This window comes from Panulirus ornatus, chromosome 64, assembly GCF_036320965.1.
Source record: "Panulirus ornatus isolate Po-2019 chromosome 64, ASM3632096v1, whole genome shotgun sequence".
Lineage (NCBI taxonomy): Eukaryota > Metazoa > Arthropoda > Malacostraca > Decapoda > Palinuridae > Panulirus > Panulirus ornatus.
Window position 1 is genome coordinate 15,178,159 of NC_092287.1, and position 25,618 is coordinate 15,203,776.

Consider the following 25,618-nt stretch of genomic DNA (forward strand, 5'->3'; position numbering starts at 1 on the left):
CTAATGATGACCTGTTACAAGGCAGTATATCTAATGATTTTGAATTGTTATAAGCAGTAAATATAATGATCTTGACTTGTTACAAGGAAGTAAATCCAGTGATAAGGCAAGAAATCTACTGATCTTTTGATCTCATAAGTGAATGATGACCTGTTATAAGGTAATAAATCTAATGATCTTGCCCTGTTATAAGGCAATAAATCTAATGATTTTAACCTGTCATAAGACAGTAAATCTAATATGTTAGTAAATCTAATGATATTGACCATAATGATATTGACCATAATGAAATCTAATGATATTGGCCATAAATGACTTGCTAAAGGCAAGAAATCTAATGATTTAACCTGTTAAAAGACAGTAAAACAAATGATCTAAGATCTAAGGCAGCAAAAATGTCCAATAAAATCTGTCCAATAAATCTGTCCAAATATGTCCAATAACTGTAATGACCTTGCCCTGTAAATCTAATGATCATGATCTAAGGCATTATATCTAATGATCTTGACCGGTGACAAGGAAATAATTGTAATGATCTTGACCTTTCATTGAACAAAAATCGTGTTCTAAGGGTTTGTTACAAAACAGTAAATCAAATGATCATGAGTTGTTAAATATAATGAGGCAGAAAATTTAATAATATTGACGTTTACTGGCGGTAAAAAGTAATGTAGTAAATGTAATGATCTTGACCTGTTACGTGGAAGTAAATCTAATGATTTTGAATTATAAGGCAGTAAATCTTGACTTGTTACAAGGCAGTAAATCTGATGATCTTGAGTTGTTATAAGGCAAGAAATCTAGTGATCTTTCGCTGTCAGTAAATCTTGACCTGTTATGTGGCAATAAATCTAATGATTTTGCCCATTGTAAGGCAGTCAATCTAATGATCTTCACCCGATGATCTTGATATATTACCTGGCATTAAATCTAAAGATCGTTACCTAATAAAAGTTTATAAATCTAATTATCTTGACCTGTTACAAGGAAGAAAATAAAATCATTGATTTTGACAATCTAATAATATTGACGTTATAATAAATCTAATAATATTGGCCTGTTTTAAGGCAGTAAATCTAATGATCTCGTCCGGTGGCAAGGAAGTAATTCTAATGATATTGACCAAAAAATGATATTGATATTGAAGCAAAAAAATCTTGACATGTTCCAGGGCATTAAATCGAATGATTTTTACCTGTTAAAAGTTTGTAACTGTTATAAGGCAGTAAATCAAATGATCTTGACCTGTTACATGGAAGTCAAGGCAGTAAATCTTATGATTTTGACTTATGAGGCAGTAAATCTAATAATATTGACTTATAAGGTAATAAATCTAAAAATCTTGGTGTTATAAGGCAGTAAATCTAATGATCTTGATCTCTTTGCAGTAAATCGAATAATCTTGACCTAATATAAAGCCATAAATCTAATGATCTTGATTAGTTACAAGGCAGTAAATTTTATATTTCGCTGTTATAAGATAGTAAATCTAATGACCTGTTATAAGGCAGTAAATCTGATGATCTTGACGACGATAATAAATCCAATGATAACCTGTTATATGGCAGGAATTCTAATGATCTTTACCTGTTAAAAGGCATTAAATCTAATGATGACCGGTATAAGGCAGTAAATCCAATGACATGTTATAAGGCAGTATATCTAATGATCTTGACTTGTTAGTAGGCAGTAAATCTGCAATAAATCTAATGATCTAGTAAATATAATGTCTTCGACCGGTTATAAGGCAGTAAATCTAATGTTCTTATAACTCATAAACAAGTAAATCTAATGACCTCGACTTGTTATAAGACGGTAATAATAATTGATCATGACCTGATGTAAGGCAGTAAATCTAATGATCTTGACCAGATATAAGGCCATAAATCTAATGATATTGACTTGTTATAAGGCGACAAATCTAATGATCTTGATCTGTTATAAGGCAGTAAACCTAATGATCTTGACCTGATAAAAGGCAGTAAAACTAATGATCTTGACCTGTTATAAGGCATTAACTCTAAGATCTTGCCCTGTTATATAGCAGTATATCTAATGATCATGAACTGTTATAAGGTGACCGGTGACAAGGAAGTCATTCTAAAATCTAATGATCTTGTCGTGTTATAAGGCAGTAAATCTAATAATCCTGACCTGTTATAAGGAATGAATCTAATGATGACCTGTTACAAGGCAGTATATCTAATGATTTTGAATTGTTATAAGGCAGTAAATATAATGATCTTGACTTGTTACAAGGAAGTAAATCCAGTGATCTTGAGTTGTTATAAGGCAAGAAATCTACTGATCTTTTGATCTCATAAGTGAATGATGACCTGTTATAAGGTAATAAATCTAATGATCTTGCCCTGTTATAAGGCAATAAATCTAATGATTTTAACCTGTCATAAGACAGTAAATCTAATGATCTCTACCTGATATGTTAGTAAATCTAATGATATTGACCATAATGATATTGACCATAATGAAATCTAATGATATTGGCCATAAATGACTTGCTATAAGGCAAGAAATCTAATGATTTAACCTGTTAAAAGACAGTAAAACAAATGATCTAAGATCTAAGGCAGCAAATATGTCCAATAAATCTGTCCAATAAATCTGTCCAAATATGTCCAATAACTGTAATGACCTTGCCCTGTAAATCTAATGATCATGATCTAAGGCATTATATCTAATGATCTTGACCGGTGACAAGGAAATAATTGTAATGATCTTGACCTTTCATTGAACAAAAATCGTGTTCTAAGGGTTTGTTACAAAACAGTAAATCAAATGATCATGAGTTGTTAAATATAATGAGGCAGAAAATTTAATAATATTGACGTTTACTGGCGGTAAAAAGTAATGTAGTAAATGTAATGATCTTGACCTGTTACGAGGAAGTAAATCTAATGATTTTGAATTATAAGGCAGTAAATCTTGACTTGTTACAAGGCAGTAAATCTGATGATCTTGAGTTGTTATAAGGCAAGAAATCTAGTGATCTTTCGCTGTCAGTAAATCTTGACCTGTTATGTGGCAATAAATCTAATGATTTTGCCCATTGTAAGGCAGTCAATCTAATGATCTTGACCCGATGATCTTGATATATTACCTGGCATTAAATCTAAAGATCGTTACCTAATAAAAGTTTATAAATCTAATCATCTTGACCTGTTACAAGGAAGAAAATAAAATCATTGATTTTGACAATATATTGACGTTATAATAAATCTAATAATATTGGCCTGTTTTAAGGCAGTAAATCTAATGATCTCGTCCGGTGGCAAGGAAGTAATTCTAATGATATTGACCAAAAAATGATATTGATATTGAAGCAAAAAAATCTTGACATGTTCCAGGGCATTAAATCGAATGATTTTTACCTGTTAAAAGTTTGTAACTGTTATAAGGCATGGAAGTCAAGGCAGTAAATCTTATGATTTTGACTTATGAGGCAGTAAATCTAATAATATTGACTTATAAGGTAATAAATCTAAAAATCTTGGTGTTATAAGGCAGTAAATCTAATGATCTTGATCTCTTTGCAGTAAATCGAATAATCTTGACCTAATATAAAGCCATAAATCTAATGATCTTGATTAGTTACAAGGCAGTAAATTTTATATTTCGCTGTTATAAGATAGTAAATCTAATGACCTGTTATAAGGCAGTAAATCTGATGATCTTGACGACGATAATAAATCCAATGATAACCTGTTATATGGCAGGAATTCTAATGATCTTTACCTGTTAAAAGGCATTAAATCTAATGATGACCGGTATAAGGCAGTAAATCCAATGACATGTTATAAGGCAGTATATCTAATGATCTTGACTTGTTAGTAGGCAGTAAATCTGCTAATGTTGACTTGTTATAAGGCCTGTTACAAGGCAATAAATCTAATGATCTAGTAAATATAATGTCTTCGACCGGTTATAAGGCAGTAAATCTAATGTTCTTATAACTCATAAACAAGTAAATCTAATGACCTCGACTTGTTATAAGACGGTAATAATAATTGATCATGACCTGATGTAAGGCAGTAAATCTAATGATCTTGACCAGATATAAGGCCATAAATCTAATGATATTGACTTGTTATAAGGCGACAAATCTAATGATCTTGATCTGTTATAAGGCAGTAAACCTAATGATCTTGCCCTGTTATATAGCAGTATATCTAATGATCATGAACTGTTATAAGGTAGTTTATCTAGACCGGTGACAAGGAAGTCATTCTAAAATCTAATGATCTTGTCGTGTTATAAGGCAGTAAATCTAATAATCCTGACCTGTTATAAGGAATGAATCTAATGATGACCTGTTACAAGGCAGTATATCTAATGATTTTGAATTGTTATAAGGCAGTAAATATAATGATCTTGACTTGTTACAAGGAAGTAAATCCAGTGATCTTGAGTTGTTATAAGGCAAGAAATCTACTGATCTTTTGATCTCATAAGTGAATGATGACCTGTTATAAGGTAATAAATCTAATGATCTTGCCCTGTTATAAGGCAATAAATCTAATGATTTTAACCTGTCATAAGACAGTAAATCTAATGATCTCTACCTGATATGTTAGTAAATCTAATGATATTGACCATAATGATATTGACCATAATGAAATCTAATGATATTGACCATAATGATATTGACCATAATGAAATCTAATGATATTGGCCATAAATGACTTGCTATAAGGCAAGAAATCTAATGATTTAACCTGTTAAAAGACAGTAAAACAAATGATCTAAGATCTAAGGCAGCAAATATGTCCAATAAATCTGTCCAATAAATCTGTCCAAATATGTCCAATAACTGTAATGACCTTGCCCTGTAAATCTAATGATCATGATCTAAGGCATTATATCTAATGATCTTGACCGGTGACAAGGAAATAATTGTAATGATCTTGACCTTTCATTGAACAAAAATCGTGTTCTAAGGGTTTGTTACAAAACAGTAAATCAAATGATCATGAGTTGTTAAATATAATGAGGCAGAAAATTTAATGATATTGACGTTTACTGGCGGTAAAAAGTAATGTAGTAAATGTAATGATCTTGACCTGTTACGTGGAAGTAAATCTAATGATTTTGAATTATAAGGCAGTAAATCTTGACTTGTTACAAGGCAGTAAATCTGATGATCTTGAGTTGTTATAAGGCAAGAAATCTAGTGATCTTTCGCTATGTCAGTAAATCTTGACCTGTTATGTGGCAATAAATCTAATGATTTTGCCCATTGTAAGGCAGTCAATCTAATGATCTTGACCCGATGATCTTGATATATTACCTGGCATTAAATCTAAAGATCGTTACCTAATAAAAGTTTATAAATCTAATTATCTTGACCTGTTACAAGCAAGAAATAAAATCATTGATTTTAACAATCTAATAATATTGACGTTATAATAAATCTAATAATATTGGCCTGTTTTAAGGCAGTAAATCTAATGATCTCGTCCGGTGGCAAGGAAGTAATTCTAATGATATTGACCTTTTATAAAGCAAAAAAATCTTGACATGTTCCAGGGCATTAAATCGAATGATTTTTACCTGTTAAAAGTTTGTAACTGTTATAAGGCAGTAAATCTAATGATCTTGACCTGTTACATGGAAGTCAAGGCAGTAAATCTTATGATTTTGACTTATGAGGCAGTAAATCTAATAATATTGACTTATAAGGTAATAAATCTAAAAATCTTGGTGTTATAAGGCAGTAAATCTAATGATCTTGATCTCTTTGCAGTAAATCGAATAATCTTGACCTAATATAAAGCCATAAATCTAATGATCTTGATTAGTTACAAGGCAGTAAATTTTATATTTCGCTGTTATAAGATAGTAAATCTAATGACCTGTTATAAGGCAGTAAATCTGATGATCTTGACGACGATAATAAATCCAATGATAACCTGTTATATGGCAGGAATTCTAATGATCTTTACCTGTTAAAAGGCATTAAATCTAATGATGACCGGTATAAGGCAGTAAATCCAATGACATGTTATAAGGCAGTATATCTAATGATCTTGACTTGTTAGTAGGCAGTAAATCTGCTAATGTTGACTTGTTATAAGGCCTGTTACAAGGCAATAAATCTAATGATCTAGTAAATATAATGTCTTCGACCGGTTATAAGGCAGTAAATCTAATGTTCTTATAACTCATAAACAAGTAAATCTAATGACCTAGACTTGTTATAAGACGGTAATAATAATTGATCATGACCTGATGTAAGGCAGTAAATCTAATGATCTTGACCAGATATAAGGCCATAAATCTAATGATATTGACTTGTTATAAGGCGACAAATCTAATGATCTTGATCTGTTATAAGGCAAGATTTACTGCCTTATAACACGACAAGATCATTAGATTTTAGAATGACTTCCTTGTCACCGGTCACCTTATAACAGTTCATGATCATTAGATATACTGCTATATAACAGGGCAAGATCTTAGAGTTAATGCCTTATAACAGGTCAAGATCATTAGTTTTACTGCCTTTTATCAGGTCAAGATCATTAGGTTTACTGCCTTATAACAGATCAAGATCATTAGATTTGTCGCCTTATAACAAGTCAATATCATTAGATTTATGGCCTTATATCTGGTCAAGATCATTAGATTTACTGCCTTACATCAGGTCATGATCAATTATTATTACCGTCTTATAACAAGTCGAGGTCATTAGATTTACTTGTTTATGAGTTATAAGAACATTAGATTTACTGCCTTATAACCGGTCGAAGACATTATATTTACTAGATCATTAGATTTATTGCCTTGTAACAGGCCTTATAACAAGTCAACATTAGCAGATTTACTGCCTACTAACAAGTCAAGATCATTAGATATACTGCCTTATAACATGTCATTGGATTTACTGCCTTATACCGGTCATCATTAGATTTAATGCCTTTTAACAGGTAAAGATCATTAGAATTCCTGCCATATAACAGGTTATCATTGGATTTATTATCGTCGTCAAGATCATCAGATTTACTGCCTTATAACAGGTCATTAGATTTACTATCTTATAACAGCGAAATATAAAATTTACTGCCTTGTAACTAATCAAGATCATTAGATTTATGGCTTTATATTAGGTCAAGATTATTCGATTTACTGCAAAGAGATCAAGATCATTAGATTTACTGCCTTATAACACCAAGATTTTTAGATTTATTACCTTATAAGTCAATATTATTAGATTTACTGCCTCATAAGTCAAAATCATAAGATTTACTGCCTTGACTTCCATGTAACAGGTCAAGATCATTAGATTTACTGCCTTATAACAGTTACAAACTTTTAACAGGTAAAAATCATTCGATTTAATGCCCTGGAACATGTCAAGATTTTTTTGCTTCAATATCAATATCATTTTTTGGTCAATATCATTAGAATTACTTCCTTGCCACCGGACGAGATCATTAGATTTACTGCCTTAAAACAGGCCAATATTATTAGATTTATTATAACGTCAATATTATTAGATTGTCAAAATCAATGATTTTATTTTCTTCCTTGTAACAGGTCAAGATAATTAGATTTATAAACTTTTATTAGGTAACGATCTTTAGATTTAATGCCAGGTAATATATCAAGATCATCGGGTCAAGATCATTAGATTGACTGCCTTACAATGGGCAAAATCATTAGATTTTTTGCCACATAACAGGTCAAGATTTACTGACAGCGAAAGATCACTAGATTTCTTGCCTTATAACAACTCAAGATCATCAGATTTACTGCCTTGTAACAAGTCAAGATTTACTGCCTTATAATTCAAAATCATTAGATTTACTTCCACGTAACAGGTCAAGATCATTACATTTACTACATTACTTTTTACCGCCAGTAAACGTCAATATTATTAAATTTTCTGTCTCATTATATTTAACAACTCATGATCATTTGATTTACTGTTTTGTAACAAACCCTTAGAACACGATTTTTGTTCAATGGAAGGTCAAGATCATTACAATTATTTCCTTGTCACCGGTCAAGATCATTAGATATAATGCCTTAGATCATGATCATTAGATTTACAGGGCAAGGTCATTACAGTTATTGAACACATTTGGACAGATTTATTGGACAGATTTATTGGACATATTTGCTGCCTTAGATCTTAGATCATTTGTTTTACTGTCTTTTAACAGGTTAAATCATTAGATTTCTTGCCTTATAGCAAGTCATTTATGGCCAATATCATTAGATTTCATTATGGTCAATATCATTATGGTCAATATCATTAGATTTACTAACATATCAGGTAGAGATCATTAGATTTACTGTCTTATGACAGGTTAAAATCATTAGATTTATTGCCTTATAACAGGGCAAGATCATTAGATTTATTACCTTATAACAGGTCATCATTCACTTATGAGATCAAAAGATCAGTAGATTTCTTGCCTTATAACAACTCAAGATCACTGGATTTACTTCCTTGTAACAAGTCAAGATCATTATATTTACTGCCTTATAACAATTCAAAATCATTAGATATACTGCCTTGTAACAGGTCATCATTAGATTCATTCCTTATAACAGGTCAGGATTATTAGATTTACTGCCTTATAACACGACAAGATCATTAGATTTTAGAATGACTTCCTTGTCACCGGTCACCTTATAACAGTTCATGATCATTAGATATACTGCTATATAACAGGGCAAGATCTTAGAGTTAATGCCTTATAACAGGTCAAGATCATTAGTTTTACTGCCTTTTATCAGGTCAAGATCATTAGGTTTACTGCCTTATAACAGATCAAGATCATTAGATTTGTCGCCTTATAACAAGTCAATATCATTAGATTTATGGCCTTATATCTGGTCAAGATCATTAGATTTACTGCCTTACATCAGGTCATGATCAATTATTATTACCGTCTTATAACAAGTCGAGGTCATTAGATTTACTTGTTTATGAGTTATAAGAACATTAGATTTACTGCCTTATAACCGGTCGAAGACATTATATTTACTAGATCATTAGATTTATTGCCTTGTAACAGGCCTTATAACAAGTCAACATTAGCAGATTTACTGCCTACTAACAAGTCAAGATCATTAGATATACTGCCTTATAACATGTCATTGGATTTACTGCCTTATACCGGTCATCATTAGATTTAATGCCTTTTAACAGGTAAAGATCATTAGAATTCCTGCCATATAACAGGTTATCATTGGATTTATTATCGTCGTCAAGATCATCAGATTTACTGCCTTATAACAGGTCATTAGATTTACTATCTTATAACAGCGAAATATAAAATTTACTGCCTTGTAACTAATCAAGATCATTAGATTTATGGCTTTATATTAGGTCAAGATTATTCGATTTACTGCAAAGAGATCAAGATCATTAGATTTACTGCCTTATAACACCAAGATTTTTAGATTTATTACCTTATAAGTCAATATTATTAGATTTACTGCCTCATAAGTCAAAATCATAAGATTTACTGCCTTGACTTCCATGTAACAGGTCAAGATCATTAGATTTACTGCCTTATAACAGTTACAAACTTTTAACAGGTAAAAATCATTCGATTTAATGCCCTGGAACATGTCAAGATTTTTTTGCTTCAATATCAATATCATTTTTTGGTCAATATCATTAGAATTACTTCCTTGCCACCGGACGAGATCATTAGATTTACTGCCTTAAAACAGGCCAATATTATTAGATTTATTATAACGTCAATATTATTAGATTGTCAAAATCAATGATTTTATTTTCTTCCTTGTAACAGGTCAAGATAATTAGATTTATAAACTTTTATTAGGTAACGATCTTTAGATTTAATGCCAGGTAATATATCAAGATCATCGGGTCAAGATCATTAGATTGACTGCCTTACAATGGGCAAAATCATTAGATTTATTGCCACATAACAGGTCAAGATTTACTGACAAGCGAAAGATCACTAGATTTCTTGCCTTATAACAACTCAAGATCATCAGATTTACTGCCTTGTAACAAGTCAAGATTTACTGCCTTATAATTCAAAATCATTTACTACATTACTTTTTACCGCCAGTAAACGTCAATATTATTAAATTTTCTGCCTCATTATATTTAACAACTCATGATCATTTGATTTACTGTTTTGTAACAAACCCTTAGAACACGATTTTTGTTCAATGAAAGGTCAAGATCATTACAATTATTTCCTTGTCACCGGTCAAGATCATTAGATATAATGCCTTAGATCATGATCATTAGATTTACAGGGCAAGGTCATTACAGTTATTGGACATATTTGGACAGATTTATTGGACAGATTTATTGGACATATTTGCTGCCTTAGATCTTAGATCATTTGTTTTACTGTCTTTTAACAGGTTAAATCATTAGATTTCTTGCCTTATAGCAAGTCATTTATGGCCAATATCATTAGATTTCATTATGGTCAATATCATTATGGTCAATATCATTAGATTTACTAACATATCAGGTAGAGATCATTAGATTTACTGTCTTATGACAGGTTAAAATCATTAGATTTATTGCCTTATAACAGGGCAAGATCATTAGATTTATTACCTTATAACAGGTCATCATTCACTTATGAGATCAAAAGATCAGTAGATTTCTTGCCTTATAACAACTCAAGATCACTGGATTTACTTCCTTGTAACAAGTCAAGATCATTATATTTACTGCCTTATAACAATTCAAAATCATTAGATATACTGCCTTGTAACAGGTCATCATTAGATTCATTCCTTATAACAGGTCAGGATTATTAGATTTACTGCCTTATAACACGACAAGATCATTAGATTTTAGAATGACTTCCTTGTCACCGGTCAAGATAAACTACCTTATAACAGTTCATGATCATTAGATATACTGCTATATAACAGGGCAAGATCTTAGAGTTAATGCCTTATAACAGGTCAAGATCATTAGTTTTACTGCCTTTTATCAGGTCAAGATCATTAGGTTTACTGCCTTATAACAGATCAAGATCATTAGATTTGTCGCCTTATAACAAGTCAATATCATTAGATTTATGGCCTTATATCTGGTCAAGATCATTAGATTTACTGCCTTACATCAGGTCATGATCAATTATTATTACCGTCTTATAACAAGTCGAGGTCATTAGATTTACTTGTTTATGAGTTATAAGAACATTAGATTTACTGCCTTATAACCGGTCGAAGACATTATATTTACTAGATCATTAGATTTATTGCCTTGTAACAGGCCTTATAACAAGTCAACATTAGCAGATTTACTGCCTACTAACAAGTCAAGATCATTAGATATACTGCCTTATAACATGTCATTGGATTTACTGCCTTATACCGGTCATCATTAGATTTAATGCCTTTTAACAGGTAAAGATCATTAGAATTCCTGCCATATAACAGGTTATCATTGGATTTATTATCGTCAAGATCATCAGATTTACTGCCTTATAACAGGTCATTAGATTTACTATCTTATAACAGCGAAATATAAAATTTACTGCCTTGTAACAAATCAAGATCATTAGATTTATGGCTTTATATTAGGTCAAGATTATTCGATTTACTGCAAAGAGATCAAGATCATTAGATTTACTGCCTTATAACACCAAGATTTTTAGATTTATTACCTTATAAGTCAATATTTACTGCCTCATAAGTCAAAATCATAAGATTTACTGCCTTGACTTCCATGTAACAGGTCAAGATCATTAGATTTACTGCCTTATAACAGTTACAAACTTTTAACAGGTAAAAATCATTCGATTTAATGCCCTGGAACATGTCAAGATTTTTTTGCTTTATAAAAAGGTCAATATCATTAGAATTACTTCCTTGCCACCGGACGAGATCATTAGATTTACTGCCTTAAAACAGGCCAATATTATTAGATTTATTATAACGTCAATATTATTAGATTGTCAAAATCAATGATTTTATTTTCTTCCTTGTAACAGGTCAAGATAATTAGATTTATAAACTTTTATTAGGTAACGATCTTTAGATTTAATGCCAGGTAATATATCAAGATCATCGGGTCAAGATCATTAGATTGACTGCCTTACAATGGGCAAAATCATTAGATTTATTGCCACATAACAGGTCAAGATTTACTGACAGCGAAAGATCACTAGATTTCTTGCCTTATAACAACTCAAGATCATCAGATTTACTGCCTTGTAACAAGTCAAGATTTACTGCCTTATAATTCAAAATCATTAGATTTACTTCCATCGTAACAGGTCAAGATCATTACATTTACTACATTACTTTTTACCGCCAGTAAACGTCAATATTATTAAATTTTCTGCCTCATTATATTTAACAACTCATGATCATTTGATTTACTGTTTTGTAACAAACCCTTAGAACACGATTTTTGTTCAATGAAAGGTCAAGATCATTACAATTATTTCCTTGTCACCGGTCAAGATCATTAGATATAATGCCTTAGATCATGATCATTAGATTTACAGGGCAAGGTCATTACAGTTATTGGACATATTTGGACAGATTTATTGGACAGATTTATTGGACATATTTGCTGCCTTAGATCTTAGATCATTTGTTTTACTGTCTTTTAACAGGTTAAATCATTAGATTTCTTGCCTTATAGCAAGTCATTTATGGCCAATATCATTAGATTTCATTATGGTCAATATCATTATGGTCAATATCATTAGATTTACTAACATATCAGGTAGAGATCATTAGATTTACTGTCTTATGACAGGTTAAAATCATTAGATTTATTGCCTTATAACAGGGCAAGATCATTAGATTTATTACCTTATAACAGGTCATCATTCACTTATGAGATCAAAAGATCAGTAGATTTCTTGCCTTATAACAACTCAAGATCACTGGATTTACTTCCTTGTAACAAGTCAAGATCATTATATTTACTGCCTTATAACAATTCAAAATCATTAGATATACTGCCTTGTAACAGGTCATCATTAGATTCATTCCTTATAACAGGTCAGGATTATTAGATTTACTGCCTTATAACACGACAAGATCATTAGATTTTAGAATGACTTCCTTGTCACCGGTCAAGATAAACTACCTTATAACAGTTCATGATCATTAGATATACTGCTATATAACAGGGCAAGATCTTAGAGTTAATGCCTTATAACAGGTCAAGATCATTAGTTTTACTGCCTTTTATCAGGTCAAGATCATTAGGTTTACTGCCTTATAACAGATCAAGATCATTAGATTTGTCGCCTTATAACAAGTCAATATCATTAGATTTATGGCCTTATATCTGGTCAAGATCATTAGATTTACTGCCTTACATCAGGTCATGATCAATTATTATTACCGTCTTATAACAAGTCGAGGTCATTAGATTTACTTGTTTATGAGTTATAAGAACATTAGATTTACTGCCTTATAACCGGTCGAAGACATTATATTTACTAGATCATTAGATTTATTGCCTTGTAACAGGCCTTATAACAAGTCAACATTAGCAGATTTACTGCCTACTAACAAGTCAAGATCATTAGATATACTGCCTTATAACATGTCATTGGATTTACTGCCTTATACCGGTCATCATTAGATTTAATGCCTTTTAACAGGTAAAGATCATTAGAATTCCTGCCATATAACAGGTTATCATTGGATTTATTATCGTCGTCAAGATCATCAGATTTACTGCCTTATAACAGGTCATTAGATTTACTATCTTATAACAGCGAAATATAAAATTTACTGCCTTGTAACTAATCAAGATCATTAGATTTATGGCTTTATATTAGGTCAAGATTATTCGATTTACTGCAAAGAGATCAAGATCATTAGATTTACTGCCTTATAACACCAAGATTTTTAGATTTATTACCTTATAAGTCAATATTATTAGATTTACTGCCTCATAAGTCAAAATCATAAGATTTACTGCCTTGACTTCCATGTAACAGGTCAAGATCATTAGATTTACTGCCTTATAACAGTTACAAACTTTTAACAGGTAAAAATCATTCGATTTAATGCCCTGGAACATGTCAAGATTTTTTTGCTTCATATAAAAGGTCAATATCATTAGAATTACTTCCTTGCCACCGGACGAGATCATTAGATTTACTGCCTTAAAACAGGCCAATATTATTAGATTTATTATAACGTCAATATTATTAGATTGTCAAAATCAATGATTTTATTTTCTTCCTTGTAACAGGTCAAGATAATTAGATTTATAAACTTTTATTAGGTAACGATCTTTAGATTTAATGCCAGGTAATATATCAAGATCATCGGGTCAAGATCATTAGATTGACTGCCTTACAATGGGCAAAATCATTAGATTTATTGCCACATAACAGGTCAAGATTTACTGACATAGCGAAAGATCACTAGATTTCTTGCCTTATAACAACTCAAGATCATCAGATTTACTGCCTTGTAACAAGTCAAGATTTACTGCCTTATAATTCAAAATCATTAGATTTACTTCCACGTAACAGGTCAAGATCATTACATTTACTACATTACTTTTTACCGCCAGTAAACGTCAATATTATTAAATTTTCTGCCTCATTATATTTAACAACTCATGATCATTTGATTTACTGTTTTGTAACAAACCCTTAGAACACGATTTTTGTTCAATGAAAGGTCAAGATCATTACAATTATTTCCTTGTCACCGGTCAAGATCATTAGATATAATGCCTTAGATCATGATCATTAGATTTACAGGGCAAGGTCATTACAGTTATTGGACATATTTGGACAGATTTATTGGACAGATTTATTGGACATATTTGCTGCCTTAGATCTTAGATCATTTGTTTTACTGTCTTTTAACAGGTTAAATCATTAGATTTCTTGCCTTATAGCAAGTCATTTATGGCCAATATCATTAGATTTCATTATGGTCAATATCATTATGGTCAATATCATTAGATTTACTAACATATCAGGTAGAGATCATTAGATTTACTGTCTTATGACAGGTTAAAATCATTAGATTTATTGCCTTATAACAGGGCAAGATCATTAGATTTATTACCTTATAACAGGTCATCATTCACTTATGAGATCAAAAGATCAGTAGATTTCTTGCCTTATAACAACTCAAGATCACTGGATTTACTTCCTTGTAACAAGTCAAGATCATTATATTTACTGCCTTATAACAATTCAAAATCATTAGATATACTGCCTTGTAACAGGTCATCATTAGATTCATTCCTTATAACAGGTCAGGATTATTAGATTTACTGCCTTATAACACGACAAGATCATTAGATTTTAGAATGACTTCCTTGTCACCGGTCAAGATAAACTACCTTATAACAGTTCATGATCATTAGATATACTGCTATATAACAGGGCAAGATCTTAGAGTTAATGCCTTATAACAGGTCAAGATCATTAGTTTTACTGCCTTTTATCAGGTCAAGATCATTAGGTTTACTGCCTTATAACAGATCAAGATCATTAGATTTGTCGCCTTATAACAAGTCAATATCATTAGATTTATGGCCTTATATCTGGTCAAGATCATTAGATTTACTGCCTTACATCAGGTCATGATCAATTATTATTACCGTCTTATAACAAGTCGAGGTCATTAGATTTACTTGTTTATGAGTTATAAGAACATTAGATTTACTGCCTTATAACCGGTCGAAGACATTATATTTACTAGATCATTAGATTTATTGCCTTGTAACAGGCCTTATAACAAGTCAACATTAGCAGATTTACTGCCTACTAACAAGTCAAGATCATTAGATATACTGCCTTATAACATGTCATTGGATTTACTGCCTTATACCGGTCATCATTAGATTTAATGCCTTTTAACAGGTAAAGATCATTAGAATTCCTGCCATATAACAGGTTATCATTGGATTTATTATCGTCGTCAAGATCATCAGATTTACTGCCTTATAACAGGTCATTAGATTTACTATCTTATAACAGCGAAATATAAAATTTACTGCCTTGTAACTAATCAAGATCATTAGATTTATGGCTTTATATTAGGTCAAGATTTACTGCAAAGAGATCAAGATCATTAGATTTACTGCCTTATAACACCAAGATTTTTAGATTTATTACCTTATAAGTCAATATTATTAGATTTACTGCCTCATAAGTCAAAATCATAAGATTTACTGCCTTGACTTCCATGTAACAGGTCAAGATCATTAGATTTACTGCCTTATAACAGTTACAAACTTTTAACAGGTAAAAATCATTCGATTTAATGCCCTGGAACATGTCAAGATTTTTTTGCTTTATAAAAGGTCAATATCATTAGAATTACTTCCTTGCCACCGGACGAGATCATTAGATTTACTGCCTTAAAAACAGGCCAATATTATTAGATTTATTATAACGTCAATATTATTAGATTGTCAAAATCAATGATTTTATTTTCTTCCTTGTAACAGGTCAAGATAATTAGATTTATAAACTTTTATTAGGTAACGATCTTTAGATTTAATGCCAGGTAATATATCAAGATCATCGGGTCAAGATCATTAGATTGACTGCCTTACAATGGGCAAAATCATTAGATTATTGCCACATAACAGGTCAAGATTTACTGACATAACAACTCTAGATCATTAGGTTTAATGCCCTTGTAGATCAATTAGATTTATGCCATAGCAAATTCAAGATCATTAGATTTTATGCCTCATAGCATTTCAAGATCATTAGATTTTCTGCCTTTAACAGGTCATGATCAGTACATATACTGCCTTAGTAACAACTCGAGATCATTAGATTTACTGTCTTGTAACAGGTCAAGATCATTAGATTTCAGCTGCCTTAGAAACAGGTCAGTTACAAGATCATTAGAATTACTCCCTTATAACATGACCAAGATCATTAGATTTTGCCGTTGATCATTGAATTACTTCTTTGTCACCGGTCATTAATATACTGCGCCTTTTAACAAGCATGATTATGAGATTACTGACTATTAGATTATATCTAAAGCCTTTTAACAACTCAAAATCATTAGATTTACTGTCTTGTAACAGGTCAAGATCAGATTTACTGCCTTGATAATTAGATTTACTGCCTTGTAACAGACCAAATTCATTATAACACAAGAGCATTAGATTTTTGCCTAATGAAAGGTCAAGATCATTAGAATTACTTCCTTGACTCCGGTCAAGATCATTAGATATACTGCCTTATAACAGGTCAAGATCATTAGATTTACTACCTTGTTAGTCAAGATCATATTATTTACTGCCTTATAACATCTCAAGATAATTAGATTTACTGCCTTATTGTTAGGGTCAAGGACATTATATTTACAACCTTATAACAAGTCATCATTAGGTTTATTGCATTGTAACAGATCAAGATCATTAGATTTGTTGCCTTAACAGGCCTTGGCTTGTAACAAGTGAAGATCATTTTATTTACCTGCTCGATAATATTTACTGCCTTATTGTTATAAGGTCAAGGACATTATATTTACTACCTTACATAAGATCATTATAAGATCATTATATCACTACTTATATTCACTACCTCATTAGCAGATTTACTGTCAAGATCATTATAACAGGTCAAGATCAATAGATTTACTGATGTATAACAAGTCAAGACCATCGGATTTATAGGTCAAGATCATTAGATTTAATGCCTTTAACAGGTAAAGATCATAAGAATTTCTGCCTTATAACAGGTTAAGATCATTGGATTTACTACAACATATCAGATCATTAAATTTACTGCTTTTAATTGATCATCATTAGATTTACTATCTTATAACAGCGAAATATAAGATTTACTGCCTTTTAAACAAATCAAGATCACTAGATTTATTGCCTTATAACAGTTTTAAGTATTATTAGATTTACTGCATAGTAAGAGATCAAGATCATTAGATTTACTGTCGTATAACAGGCCAAGATTATTAGATTTATTACCTTATCAATATTTACTGGCTTATAATAGGGTCAAAATCATAAGATTTACTGCCTTGTAACAGGTATAGAACATTACATTGATTTCCATGTATCAGGTCAAGATCATTAGATTTACTGCCTATGATTAGATTTTTTGCCTTATAAAAGGTTTACCATATTAATTAGATTTTACTGCCTTACAATAGTCAAAATTAAGAACATTCCTTGCAACAGGTTCATCATTAGATTTATTGCCTTATAACAATAATTAGATTTATAAGCTTTAACAGGTAAAAGATCTTTAGATTTAATGCCTTGTAACATATCAAGATCATTTTACAACAGGTCCAGATCATTAGATTGACTGCCTGACAAAGGGTCAGATCAAGATCATTCGATTTATTGCCTTATAACATCAAAATCATTAGATTTTTTGCCTTAGATTTTTTGTCATCATTAGATTTAATGCCTTGTAACAAGTCAAGATCATTACATTTACTGCCTCATAACAACTCAAGATAATTAGATTTACTGTCTTGTAACAGGTCAAGATCATTAGATTTACTGCCTTGTAACAGACCAAGATCATTAAACTTAATCCCTTATAACACGACAAGATCATTAGATTTTCACCTAGTGGAAGGTCAAGATCATTAGTTTTTTACCTCGTAACAAGTAAAGACCATTTTATTTACTGCCTTATAACAGCTCAAGATAATTAGATTTACTGCCTTATTGTTAAGGTCAAGAACATTATATCTACAAGTGAAGATCATTAGGTTTATTGCATTGAAACAGGTTAACTGCCTTGTAACAAGTCAAGATCATTAGATATACTGCCTTATAACAGGTGATCATTAGATTTACTGATATTTAAGAGGTCAAGACCATTGGATCATTAGAATTCCTGCCTCATAACAGGTTAAGATCATTGGATTTACTATAATATCATCAAATTTAATGCCTTATAACAGGTCATTAGATTTACTGCTTTATAATTGATCATCATTAGATTTACTGTCATAACAGCGAAATATAAGATTTACTGCCTTCGTCATTAGACTTATGACCTTATAACAGGTCAAGATTATTAGATTTATTACATAGTAAGAGATCAAGATCATTAGATTTACTGCCTTATAACAGGCCAAGATTATTAGATTTATTACCTTATAACAGATCAAAATCATAAGATTTACTGCCTTGTAACAGGTAGAGAACCTTACATTTACTTCCATGTAACAGGTCAAGATCATTAGATTGTAACAAAACAAGGTCATTAGATTCATGGCCCTATAACTAGATCACTAGATCACATAACAGCGAAAGATCATTAGATATTAGATTTATTGCTTTATAATAGGTCAAAATCATAAGATTTTATAATAGGTCAAGAACCTTACATTTACTTCCATATAACATGTGAATATCATTAGATAATTAGTTACAAATTTTTTACAGGTAAAAAACATGCCAAGATCATTAATTTTTTTGCTTTATAAAAGGTCAATATCATTATAATTACTTCCTTGCCACATGTCGAAATCATTAGATTTACTGCCTTACAATAGGTCAAAATCATGAACATTATATTAATTCCTTGTAACAGGTCATCATTAGATTTATTGCCTTATAATTAGATTTACAAGCTTTTAACAGGTAAAAATCTTTAGATTTAATGCCTTTTAACATATCAAGATCATTAGATTGACTGCCTTATAACAGGTCCAGATGACTGCGTTACAAAGGGTGAAGATCATTAGATTTACAGGTCATCATTAGATTCATTGCCTTATAACAGGTCAAGATTTACTGACATAGCGAAAGATCACTAGATTTCTTGCCTTATAACAACTCAAGATCATCAGATTTACTGCCTTATAATTCAAAATCATTAGATTTTACTTCCTCGTAACAGGTCAAGATCATTACATTTACTACATTACTTTTTACCGCCAGTAAACGTCAATATTATTAAATTTTCTGCCTCATTATATTTAACAACTCATGATCATTTGATTTATGTTTTGTAACAAACCCTTAGAACACGATTTTTGTTCAATGAAGGTCAAGATCATTACAATTATTTCCTTGTCACCGGTCAAGATCATTAGATATAATGCCTTGATACTGATCTTTAGATTTACAGCGGCAAGGTCATTTCAGTTATCTGGGAATATTTGGACAGATTTACTTGGGACAAATTTATTGGTCATATTTGCTGCTTTGATCTTAGATCATTTGTTTTACTGTCTTTTAACAGGTTAAAATCATTAGATTTTCTTGCAATTATAGCAATGCATTTATGGCCAATATCATTAGATTTTCTTATGGTCAATTCATTCTGTCAATTATCCATTAGATTACTATTATATCAGGTTAGAGATCATTAGATATACGGTCTTATGACAGGTTAAAATCATTAGATTTATTGGCCTTATTAAAAAGGGCAAGATCATGTAGATTTATACCTTACTAAAACAGGTGCATCATTCACTTATGAGATCTAAAGATCATTATAGTTTTCTTGCCTTATGACAAATCAAGTATCACTCGGATTTATTTTTTCCTTGTAACAAGTCAAGAGCATTATATTTTTACTGCCTTATTAACAATTCAAAATCAGTAGATATACTGCCTTGTAACAGGGTCATCCATCTAGATTCTTTCCTTATAATCTGACGATTATTAGATTTACTGCCTTATAACACGACAAGATCATTAGATTGTGGGAATGACTTCCTTGTCACCGGTCAAGATAAACTACCTTATAACGTTTCATTGATCATTAGAATTTATACTGATATTACAGGGCAAGATCTTAGAGTTAATGCTTATAACAGGTCAGATCTTAGTTTTACTGCCTTTTATCAGGTCAAGATCATTAGGTTTACTGCTTATAACAGATCAAGATCATTAGTTTGTCGCCTTTAACAAGCAATCATCATTAGATTAAGCCTTATATATGGTCAAAGATCATTTGAGTTACTGCCTTTTACATCAGTCATGATCAATTATTTTTACCGTCTGATAAACAAGTCGATGTCATTAGATTTACTTGTTTATGAGAGGTCAAGATCACTAGATTTACCGGATTATAAGAAACATTAAATTTACTGACTTTAACCGGTCGAAGAATTATATTTTTCTACCTTATAAAAAGTCTAGAATCATTAGGATTTATGCCTTGTATACAGGCCTTATACATAGTCAACATTAGCAGATTTACTGCCTACTAAACAAGTCAAGATCATTACATTTACTGCCTCATAACACTCCAAGATTATAGATTACTGTCTTGTAACAGGTCAAGATCATTAGATTTACTGCCTTGTACAGACCAATATCATTAAACTTAATCCCTTATAACACGACCAAGAACATAGATTTTCACCTAGTGGAAAGGTCAAGATCAATAGTTTTTTACCTCGTAACAAGTAAAGTAATTTACTGCGTTATAACAAGCTCAAAGATAATTAGATTTACTGCCTTTATAGTTAAGGTCAAGAACATTATCATCTACAATTTAAGACATTAGGTTTCTTGCATGTAACAGGTTAACTGCCTTGTAACAAGTCAGATCATTAGATATACTGCCTTATAACAGTGTTCATTAAGATTTACTGATATTTAAGATTTATTATTTATTAGATTTATTACCATTATAACAAGTCAAGACAGTAGATTTAATGCCCTTTAACATGGTAAAGATCATTAGAATTCCTGCCTCAATTAACAGGTTAAGATCATTGAATTTACTATAATATCATCATCAAATTTAATGCCTTATAAGAGGTCATTAGATTTACTGTCTTAACAGTGGAAATAAAAGATTTACTTGCTTCGTCGATTAGATTTATGACCTATAACAGGTCACGATTATTAGATTATTACATAGTAAGAGATCAAGATCATAGTTTTACTGCCTAAACCAGGCCAAGATTATTAGATATTATTACCTTTGAAAACAGATCAAAATCATAAGATTTACTGCCTTGTAACAGTAGAGAACCTTACATATACTTCCAGGTAACAGGTCAAATCATTAGATTACTGCCTTTAAACAAAACAAGTCATTAGATTTATGGCCCTATAACAGGTCAAGATATTAGATGTACTGCATAGTAAGAGATCAAGATCACAAGATCACAGATCACATAACAGCAAATGATCATTAGATATTAGATTACTGCTTTATAATAGGTCAAAATCATAGATTTTAATAATAGGTTCAAGAACCTTACATTTACTTCATATAAACATGTGAATACATTAGATAATTAGTTACAAATTTTTTACAGGTAAAAATCATTCGAATTAATGACTTGAACATGCCAAGAATCATTAATTTTTTTTTGCTTTATAAAAGGTCAATATCATTATAATATACTTCCTTGCCACATGTCGAAATCATTAGAATTACTGCCTTACAATAGGTCAAAATCATGAACATTATATTAATTCCTTGTAACAGTCAACATGATTTTTGGCCTTATAATTAGATTTACAATCTTTTAACAGTGATAAAAATCTTTAATTTTAATGCCATTTACAATCAAGATCATTAATTGAACTGCCTTATAACAGGTCCAGATGCTGCGTTACAAAGGGAGAAGAGTCCATTAGATTACAGGTCATCATTAGAATTCATTCCTTAATTAACTGGTCAAGATTTTACTGACATAGCTAAAGATCACAAAATTCTTGCCTTATAACAACTCAAATCATCAGATTTACTGCCTTATAATTCAAAATCATTAGTTTTACTTCCTCGAACAGGTCAAGGAATCATTACATTTACTACATTACTTTTTTACCGCCATAACGTCAATATTATTAAATTTTCTGCCTCATTAGTATTTAACAACTCATGATCATTTGATTTATGTTTTGAAACAAACCCTTATAACACGATATTTGACCAATAAAGGTTCAAGTCCATTACAATTAATTTCCTTGTCACCGGACAAGATCATTAGATATAATGCCTATAGATCATGATCATTAGATTACAGGGGCAAGTCATTACTTATTGTACATATTAAGACAGATTTATTGGGATAAAACCAATTACTGGACATATTTGCTGCCTTTAGATCCTAAATACATTTACGTTATACTGTCTTTTAACAGGTAAAATCATTAGATTTCTTGCTTATAGCAAGTCAATTATGGCCAATATCCATAGATTTCATTATGGCCCAATATCATTATGATGTCAAAATCATTAATTATACTAATATATCAAGTAGAGATCATTAGAATTACGGACTTATGACGGTAAAATCATTGATTTTATTGCCTTATAACAGGGCAAGATCATAGATTTATTACCTTATAACAGGTCATCATTCACTTATGAGGATCAAAAGATCATTAGATTTCTAGCCTTATAACAACTACAAGATCACTGGATTACTTCCCTTGTAACAATCAAATCATTCTAATTACTGCCAAATAACAATTCCAAAATCATTAGATAAACGCCCATTGTAAAAGGTCATCATTAGAATCATTCCTTATAATCCTGACGATTACTAGACTTACGCCTTATAACACGACAAGACATTAGATTTTAAATGACAATCCTTACACCGTCAAGATGAAACAACCTTATAACGTTCATGATCATTAGATCAAACTGCTATATAACAGGAGCAAGATCTTAGAGTTAATGCCTTATCACAGGTCAAGATCATTAGTTACTGCCTTTTATCAGGTCAAGATCATTAGTGTTTACTGCCTTATAACAGACCAGATAATTAGATTGTCGCCTTATATAACAAGTCAATATCATTAGATATATGGCCTTATCTCTGGTCAAGATCATAAGATAAACTGCCTTACATCAGGTCATGATCAATTATATTACCGTCTTATAACAAGTCGAGGCATTAGATTTACTTGTTTATGAAGGATCCCAAATCACTAGATATACCGAGTTTATAAGAACATAAATTTACCTGCCTTATAACCGGTCGAAGACCTTATATTTTAGCATACCTAAATAACAAGTCTAGATCCATAGATTTAATTGCCTTGTTAACAGGCCTTATAACAAGTCAACATTAGCTGGGTATTTACTGCCTACAACAAGTCAAGATCAAAAGAAATACTGGCCATATAACATTCATTGGAATTACCTGCCTTATATCCGTCATCATTAATTAATGCCTTTTAACAGTAAAGATCATAGAATTCCTGCCATATAACAGTTATCATTGGATTTATTATCGTCGTCAAGAATCATCAATTTACTGCCTTATAACAGATCATTAGATTTAACTTTCTATAACAGCGAAATAATAAAATTAACTGCCCTTTAACAAATCAAGATCATTAGATTTATGGCTTTAAAATTAGGTCCAGATTATTCGATTTACTGCAAAGAGATCAAGATCATGAGATTTACTGGCCTTATAACACCAAGATTTTAGATTTATTACCTTATAATCAATATACTTAATTTCCTTGCCTCATAAGACAAAATCAAAAGATTTTTTACTAGCCTTGACTTTCCATGTAACAGGTCAAGATCATTAGATTTACTGCCTTATAACAGTTAGCAAAACTTTTTTAACAGGTAAAAATCAATTCGATTTAATGCCCTGAAAATGTCAAGATTTTTTTGCTTTAAAAAAAGGTCAATTAACAATAGAATTACTAAGTCCTTGCCACCGGAGCGAATACATTAATTTACTGCCTTAAAACAGCCAATAAATTAGATTTATTATAACGTCAAATTATTATATTGTCAAAATCAATGATTTTTTAATTTTCTTCCTAGTAACAGGTCAAGATAATTAATTTATAAACTTATATTAGTGTAACGATCTTAGATATAAATGCCAGGAATATATTCAAGATCACGGTCAAGACCATATATTGACTTGCCTTACAATGGGGCAAAATCATTAGATTTATTGCCACAATTTAACAGGTCAAGATTTTACTGACAATAACAACTCAAATCAATAGGTTTACTGCCTTGAAACTAGATCATTAATTTTATGCCTCATAGCATTTCAAGATCATTAGATTTCTGCCTTGTCACAGGTCAAGATCTTACAATATACTGCCTTATAACAACTCAAGATCTTAGATTTTTACTGTCTTGTAACAGGTCAAGATCATTAGATTCACTGCCTTAAAACAGGTCAGTAACAAGATCATTAAACTTACTCCCTTATATACATGACAAGATCATAGATATTTGCCGAATGAAAGGTCATATCATGGAATTACTTCTGTTGTCACCGTCATTAAATATACTGGCCTTATAACAATCATGATTATTAGATTTACAGAACTATTAATTAGATCTAAAGCCTTTTAACAACTCAAAATCATTAGATTTACTGTCTTGTAACAGGTCAAGATCTGGATTTACTGCCTTGGAATTAGATTTTAGCCTTGTAAACAGACAAATTCATTAGACACAAGACATTAGATTTTTTGCCTAATGAAAGGTCAAGTCCATTAGAAATTACTGCCTTGACTCGGTTCAAGTTCATTAGGTTATATGCCTTATACAGGTCAAGATCATTAGATTTATACCTTGTTAGTCAAGATTATTTTTATTTACGGCCCTTATAACATCTCAAGATCAATTAGATTTATTGCCTTATTGTTAGGGTCAAGGACATTATATTTTACAAACTTGTATCAAAGTCATCATATAGGTTTTTTGCATTGTAACAGATCAAG